The sequence below is a fragment of the Egretta garzetta genome, unplaced genomic scaffold (assembly GCF_000687185.1).
Source record: "Egretta garzetta isolate BGI_Z169 unplaced genomic scaffold, ASM68718v1 scaffold11, whole genome shotgun sequence".
NCBI lineage: Eukaryota > Metazoa > Chordata > Aves > Pelecaniformes > Ardeidae > Egretta > Egretta garzetta.
This window is the reverse complement of record NW_009258621.1, coordinates 2,838,199-2,846,936: the sequence shown is the minus strand read 5'-3', so window position 1 is coordinate 2,846,936 and position 8,738 is coordinate 2,838,199. Positions and strand designations below refer to the sequence as shown.

At 43.4% G+C, this 8,738-nt stretch overlaps 1 protein-coding gene across 1 annotated transcript in view; it reads right to left on the bottom strand.

Moving 5' to 3' along the window:
- Positions 1-8,738, bottom strand: part of PPP1R21 (protein phosphatase 1 regulatory subunit 21) — a 52,799-nt gene that overhangs the window by 2,511 nt on the left and 41,550 nt on the right. The gene's annotated exons all lie outside the window — the stretch shown is intronic.

The window sequence follows — 8,738 nt, the reverse complement described above, 5'->3', positions numbered from 1 at the left end:
CAGCAGCCTGACAAGGCAAAGCTATGCCATTCGGCCGCCGCCGCGCTGAAGAGGCAAATCACAGAACACTGAGATGTGCCCGTGAAAAAGAAAACATAAAACGGGTATGTAAGTAAACACAAATGCTGCTTACAGCGAAGAACACATTCTGCAGCCTGTTTCCCTTTCTTCTTAGAAATGAAGTTTTTCAGCATCCTTTATTATTTCCAGATGTTGATTTTTTTTCCCCCCGTAACGTCTGTTCCTATTCACCTTTTAAAATTTGATGTTACAGATTATTTGCCAGGGTGTTGGTTTTTTTTTTACAAAACAAAAAGATGCTTGAAATTCACCTGCCAAATATTTAACTTCAGTCAATAAATACCTCCAAAGCAAACCACTTTGGCAGATGGAGCTCTCATCTGCAGTTGCAATACCCTTCACGTACCTGTCAGGGGCTGTAGCTTTCAACTTTCATTACTTTTCCAGAAACGTGATTTTTTTTAAAAAAAAAAGATACTGATGTTAACAAAAACACACATGCAAGAAGTCAGTGTTGAAATAGATAGCAGTTCCCCTACTACTGCTGACTGATCCCCAAAACCAACTAGTAGGAATGGAGGAAAAACATCCAAATGGATCTTCCAAAGCTGTTTTTATAATGCCATGCTAATAAAAGGAAATATACCCTCTCATGTGTCATGGGCAGCACCATTCATCCAGTATTTAAAAGATAATAAAAAAACATTTATAGTCTTACGCTACTTTATGTAGCTTGTTCTCTGATGCTTTTACATCTGCACAACACCATAAATTAATCTTTTCTCACAAGTTCCTTTTTGTTCGAAAAAGTGCTCCAAATTCCTCCTTAAGAATTAGGACATTCTTCCTCCAAATGGCAGTAAAGTCAAGCTTTAGGATAGATGAGTTTTGACTCCAAAAAGCTCCCATGGGAGCCAGTGAACATAACCCAAACGTTTGGGGGAAGAGGAAAATGATACGAGAAGCTATTGATCTCTATTACCACATATGTTATGCAGCCCATAACATTTAAATTACAAGCACGTGTGGTATCTCATTCAGATATGCGACAGGAAATACCATTTTTAGAATACTGAAACTGCAAACGAAAAAGCTGGCTAAAATAACAGTTGATCCTAAATGCATCAATTCCGGTGAACCCAAAAGCCACGACTCATCTCAATTCATCCTCCTCTGCCTGAGAACAACCTCCCCATTTATCAGATTAACTCAGTCCCTCAGCATTTAATGAACGGTAGTTGTGGCTTAATTTCTTCATTTTAATACCTCGAGGATGTAAGGAAGAGAAATCCTATCCTATTACTGAGAGATTTTATAGGCTGTAGCTATTACTGGGCCCTTTGTTGCTTCGAAAATCCCAGATCAAATGTGCAGCAAAAATACTGCTCGACTTTTGTGCCGTGCTGGGGGATACTGTTATCTCTTCCGACGGTGAAACAGCAATAACAACTTCCTACCCACTCCGAGGGGCAATTCAAGACGTTGACTTTGGTACTTTTAATCCGGATACGGCTTAGCTGAGGATGCTGGCTGGTCACCCAGCAATGCCCCCCGCCACCCCGACGGAGCGGCCTTGCATCGCCTCCTCTGCGGCAGGCGAGCAGCGGCGTCTGAACCAGCGCAGCGCAGGAGCAAACCCCCCGAGCGTCTCACTCCCGGGGTTCGCCCTAACGTTTGGCACCAGGTAAAAGCCTCAAGCGCATCCTGGCGGATTTAAACCCAAAGGTCCTTTTTTTAAATATTGGAGGACCATGGGGTCATCTAATGGGGGGTGGCAGGGACACACCTCCCTTCCGCAAAGCATAAGGCAAGTAAATGCAGTGTTTAATAGACAGGCACTCACATTCAAAAATACACAGAAAAGCATAATTTCATAAATACATTCCTTATTGCCTCTAGCTCCCACGGCCATCGTGGCTTCAAAACTATTAAGCCATACACCCTACACCATCCTTTTTGACACCCAAGCATGTAGCTTATGCATGCCACTTCCATGGTGGGTTCTTATGGGGCAAATATCAACCTCACGGATTGTTTCAAGCTCAAAAAAAAAGCAGATTAACCTGCACACCGTGTGACAAAACAGTTAAATAATCCCTTCAAAATTAGCTGAGCTCTTTGCATGAGCTACACCATTTGTGGACAACGCCTGGTCTTTTGATTTCCAGCCTTCCAGGACAACTATGGACCCCATACACTACTACATGTCAATTGTATTTCCAGGAACAACATCGTCCATTGGCATGTAGGCTATACCGAAATGTAACACAAAACTCTGCACACTGTGGTGAAGCTGTCCCATAACGATACCAGATGAGTTGTTACCGTTTCTTGTACAAATATGTAGACAATCCTTCAAGCATTTGGCCATAAAGTGTAATAGTCTCGCAGGAAAGTACAAATTCTCTGCAGTTTAAGCAATAAAGCACATATGGTATATAAAATAACCTAAAAAGTTTGAAAGCCCTTGTGATATCCAAGTAAAATATGGCAGATTTATCTCTTTTACAGCCATATTCTTTGCATCACCATTTTATTACTTAACTATGTAAAAAACTTGAAGAATACCTTCTACATAAAATAATGCTTGATTTATACTGATTTGCCTCAGATTTCCTTTTGAGTCTACATATGGCTGCGCTTTTATTTAACTCTGCTCGGTGTCTCCTAGACCATAAAAAAAGAAAAAACCAAACCAAATAGTTCTCTAGCCTATACCTCTGAAATAAACATAAGCTAAAGGCAGAACTGACAGGGAAATAAGGACTTCTTGGCTGTCGCTTGTATTTGGGATATATACATGGATTAAGTCTCCCACTGCATTACTCATTTTGTTACTTTTTGAAAATAAGGAACAGGCGTAACAGTCAAAAATACACACCGACTTCAAAGCATAACGTGAACTCGTATTTACATTGCTCGCTCTCTGGGGCATAGGCACAGCTGGGAGAAGTTTGGAGCTCGCAGTTAATCTGTTTAATTTGGAATTCCTTGCTCTTGGCCCCGAGAGCTGGAGGAATTAAAGCTTTCAGCTTTTGACAGTGCGCACATCCCCAGAGCAAAGGCAGGCATAACTCAGGCAAACGCCTCTCGCTGTTTCTTGTTGCTGCTTGGAGTCAAAGGGGAGTTTACAAATAAGGTGGCTGGTACTTGCACATGTGAGCATGAAAGAATTAACGTTTTTAAGGGCACCAAGCAACATACCAGAGTATATGCCCAAGCGGAGACAACGCTTACTTTCATTGCTGGGGAGAAGGATACGGCAAAGGCTGAAACAGCCTCTAGAGAGGACGGTGTCACACGGGTTGGGACGTGGGGGACTCACCACCACGAGGGCAAGCACCGACGGCTGCAGCACCGATGCTCTCCGTGTGCCAGGGCAGCATCCAGCGCTCAGAGGGGATGCTACACAGAGGCGCCTGACAAAACGCCCGCTCCTCTGCCTCTCAGAGTCACATCGCATCCTTTAAAGGCTGTAAACAGACACGAGATTCACACGCGAGGGAAAACCTACGGGAAGCTCTCAAAAGAAAAGCAAAGCAGCAGTGCTGTCAGATTCACATCTCTAATAACTAAGTATTCTAGCCTGCTGGGCTGTGGCTGGAGTTGGTCTTCCTCAAAGAAGTAGCTCCTCTTCTTGCTCACAACAGAACAAGGCTAGATGGTGAGGACCTTGCAGTTCATGTGAAAAATTGCGTGAAAATGTGGCTATTCAAAACAAATCCCATCTTTGCCATGAAATCATCACCCAAACCTCAGCGGCTACACAGTGTAAACAAACTCCTTTTTATGTCCAGATCCATTCCAGGAGACCTTTCCTAACACTCAGATGTGAAGTCATTTCAAAGCTGCCTCAAAAAGACAACAAAACAGCACGCATGACCGGTCTTGTGTGTAACACGATGGGCTTCAGCTGACCTCCCCACATACTGTAAGCCCCAATTCCCACACCCTCCCTCGCCCTACTCCAGCGGCCACAGCACTGTGGGTGAGTCAGACCAGCTTGCTCCTCCGCTATTTTCTTAGTTGGGAATAGATATCAAGGCAGGAAAGCCTAGAGACAACATTTTACTGGAAGTGCCAGCAGGATTTTACGGGGACACGCCAAAGATGCTTTCTACGGGAAGTGAGAGATTTTCCTAAATCACTGCAACACAGTTGCCTGGGATCTGCACCACCATTGCTCTCCAGGTTTTTTTGCAGAGTTTATTAGCACGAATGTCTCTTTCAGGATGGGATAAAATAAACTAAGTAGAATAAACTAAAAATAAATAAACAAAATAAAATAAACTAAATTAGAAAGACCACTTAAGTGTCATTGGGGAAGACCAGAATGGAGACCTGAAGCCACTCTTGGAAGTCACCCAAGAGTCTCTCCAGGCAGCGCGTGCAGCCAGGCACGGAGCTGCAAAAAACAGCAAGGCAACCTCGCTCACCTGAAGGGAGCTATAAAGCTACTTGCAGCAATTCCTACGCTGCTTGCTGTGACTTGGCCAGTATGCAGACACATTACAAAACACACAAATCAACGAATGCAACAGCACGGAGAAGTCTATCTAAAGCAAATCCCCAGCTACAAAACATCTAAGGGTCACAGGCTTGCAACAAGCACTTCCTAACGTTAAAAAAAAAAAAAAATCCCAACCCACAGCTACATGTAACTATTTCGTTTCAAGGAGATGCAGTCACACCTTGCATGACACCACCAACTCTGGCTAATTCTGGTATATAAGAAAGAGCCAGGAAGAGGTACACTTATAACTTGATGTTTTTTAAAAAATGTAATAAAAGTGACAAAAAAGGAGCTTATCTCTGGTATGACATCGGGTCTAACCACAAGAACGGCAAACAGCAGTACTCAACGCAAGTCTAAGCATCTTCCTTGGGTCCACCAGTTCTAACTTCTCGCCTGGTTCCTCCAGAAGAGGCTCAGAAAAGAGTCCCCCACTCAGATGGGGCATTTTTCCTGTTCGTGGGGTGGAATTTCCTACCTCAGAAATGGAAACACTGTGCCAGGCCTAAGTAGTGTATGTCTGGTAGCACATGCTTCTGTGCACCTTTGGACTCCAGGTTGGTAACAGAGAAGGCAGGACCATGTGTACCCATGCTACAGGGAATGCTCAGGAAAAAACCTCAAGAGGACACAACTTGTTATCAAAGGCAGTAGAAGCATTTTTACTAACTCAAATGAAAACAGGATTAAACCCGAAGAATCACAAAATGGTTCTCTCTGCTATACTGAGCAACTTAAACAGAAGAAAGCTCTCTTTTTCTAGAAGAAATAATAAAAAAAAAGCATGATCAAATCAACGTTAACTACTCTGGTTTTTACTCTCTTCCTTCCTGGGTATCACAGTGCCAACTAAGACACATCACTTGTTTTCTTTCTTCCTACTATCTGGTTAGACACGACAGACAAATCATTTTTACTTCACTTCACCATGCCTATGCACGTTTCTCCCATGTATAGAACACACCACCCCTCCCCAGGACCTTTCGCCTTCCGACAGACGAACCCCCCCAGTTAGCAGATGGATGGGGAAGAGGCGGAGGTTGCTGGGCTGTCAAGCTGCGGGGAGCAGCGCCAGCGCAGCCCTGGGAGGTGCTTCGGTTCCCGCTCCCGTCCAGTTCACTCGCCCAGCCCTGCTTTCTCCCCTCCGAGTCACACTCCTCTTCCGCATCACCACAGTGACTACAGAACTTACGCTCCATAAGCACATTTCGGAGAGCTAACGGGCAGTTGCAGAAGAGTCTCGTGTAAACCATTTATTGACACTAGCTAACATTTTACTGTACTGAAGGTTGGGGTTTTTTTCTAATTTAAAAAAAAAAAAAAAGCCAACAAGCCTTCAGCATAGTGCTCTGGCCTAGAAGAGACAGGAAAATACATCTATTTTTATTTACAGTACTTCTGCAGGTCACTAAGTTAATGGAATGTTTCTGCATCTACTGAAGCAATTTTTAACTATGTTTAGGAAACATGTTCTTATAAGGAACACACAAACATCCCACAAAAGTAGTCTGGTCACGGCACGCTACAGTGGGCTCTGGCAAGGAGTTTAACATCCCAAACGCCTCCCTCTCCCTCTCCCTCCCTGAGCAAAGGCAGAGATTTACAATATGCCATCAAGCCACTGTTCCACTTCTGTAAAATCAACAGCCTTTTTTTTTTTTTTTAGAATTAAGCAGCCCCCTGGATGGAGGGGGAAAAAAAAAAAAAAAAAAAAAAGGCCTGAACACTTTGGCACATGGATCACGTAAAAATTTTAAACTGGTCATAATCAGAAACAAATTTAAACTTGTTCCTCTGCTAGTGTTTGCAGTGTCCAAGGGAAGCTGATGGATGAAATGCCACAGAGCATCCACACCACAAAAGTACACTTCAAAAACTCTTGCCACTAATCTCAGCAGTGAATAATAAAAAGGAGGAAAGCTAATGGACATACTGTATTTAGCATATTCACTGTACAACATGATACACTCTCTGGGTGGTTTTTTGGTTCGGAGTCAGTTTTTAAATCCACAGTTAAATTCCCCTCATGCTTCAGTGCCCAGTACACAAGCACTAGTACCTTCCTGGAGACTAACACACAACATAAGATTTCAGAGCTCTTCTAAACATGAAAAGTACTGCCTGGCAGCTATTGGTGATGTTTTCTGACAGACCAGCTCTCTCCTCAACTGTGGGATCCTCCTCTTCTCCCTGCCTTGAGGCCTCATAAGAATACCAGCACCAACGAGAAGGAGGGTCACAATCAAATCCTTCTTTATTTATTTGGACAGAGGTGTTTTTAATAGCAACTGATGACAGTCATGTCAGAAAGGACTTCATAACGCAGCCACCCAAAAAAAGCCTCATTTGGGTTCCTCTCCAGAAGCTTTTTAAGACAGACGCGTGGGCAGCCTGGCTTTCTGAAGCCAAAGACTTCAGCCCATATTTATACCAATCAAAAACATAAAAGGAGTGGTGGACTGGAGGAATCTTGTTTACCAAAACATGACGTAAAGCACTGTCCGTGACAGTGCATTGCTATTCATGTAACTGGGTTTCATGTTGGAGTTAACATTCACACACAGAAAAGCTTAAAAGTTCACATTAATTTGCTACTTAGAGATCCGGATTTGGGCAGCGCTATGGAAAAGCTGGGCCACTAAGCTTACAAATCCCAGTAATTTTTACAATGGTAGAAAATAACATTCTTTATCGGTACAGCAGGAGATGGGGAAAAGGAGAATAATCAAACCTGGGCACGAAGCAAGGACCTCATGCCTGCCTTCGGGTAGAATTTCCCAGTGGTGCGATTGACAACTCCACCATCAGTTAAGCATCCATCTCCAGCCACGCTCTCGTAGAAACTACGTCTGTGCTCAACTACAACTCGTTCCAGAGCGCGGTGCTAAGCTCTCCTCTGCTCGTACACACAGTCAAGAAAGCAGATAGTCTTTTCTCCTACCACGTTCTCGCAGCAGGTGTGCTTTCAGCATGCTAAACCAGGCAACTGGATGTTTTGTCTTCAGCTATCTTTTTTTTCCTCTTCTCTTACAGACATAAAAGAGCCTAAGCCTCCAGACAGGGAAAAGCGAGTTAACAGCAAAATGAATAGTTCGTATTTAAGAGCCTCAGGCTCCAAAACTTCTCCTCCCTCCTCCCCAGACGCCCATTAGCACTCTCCCAAAAAAAGCTAAGTCCTGTTTGCAGAGAAATCAGTGAGGGTTTCTAGCGCGCTCCACCTCAGAGAAAAAACATCCCTATTGGGGAAGGTAAGTGTAGACTTTTGTAACTTAACTTTTGCTGGGCTCCTACAAAATACCCTAGTCAGCATTTTTCCTAGCACATTTCTGAAGTGGTCTTATTTGCCAGAAATATCAGAGCACCTACAGCTTAAAAAAACCCCAAAAACCAAAACACCCAAACAAAAAAACCACCAATGTACTGAAAGTCACCCCTTCAGTGAGAACTTATTTAAAATCAGACACGGAAAACTTTTTATATTCTTTCTCACCTACAGTATATGCTTGAAATACCATCCCTAGAGCTTGTGCTAAGGGTATATAGGGTAAGGACAGTCCAGTCATTTCAGCCCCGCGAGGCAGATCCTCCCGCATCCGCTCCGGTCGTCCTCCCGAAGCCCTGCGCCCCGCTGTATGCGCGGGAGGGATTTCTGCAGCAATGCCTGCAAACAACTTGAGCCTACATGCATAGTTTGACATCAGCTGAACCACTAGAAAATATGAGAAAGGCTCCAGGAATTCATTTCACATCAAGTATTAAATAAAAAAAAAAAACCAAAACAACTTCTTGCTCACCCCAGTCTCCTCCCTAAGAAGGCAAAAGTCATGGGAACTTGACTCTGCGGGATGCCCGTCACCCAAATCCCACTGATTTCCGCAGTGGTTCAAAGCTCCGGGTACCCCACGCAGAGCCATCCCCTTTTCAACACTTCCACTTTAAAATTGAAAAAAGGAAAATAAGGAAAAAGAAAAGAGAAAGAAAAAGAGAAAAGGAAAAAGGAGAAAGAAAAGGAGAAAAGTCAAAAGGAGAAAGAAAAGAAAAGGGGGGAGAAAAGGGGGAGGGGAAAAAGGGGGGGAAAGAAGGAAAAGAAGGAAAAGAAGGAAAAGAAGGAAAAAGAAAAAGATAAAAAGAGAGAAAAAGAAAGAAAAAAGGAAAAAAGATTAAAAGGAAAAGAGGAAAAAAAGAAAAAAGAAAAAAGGAGGGG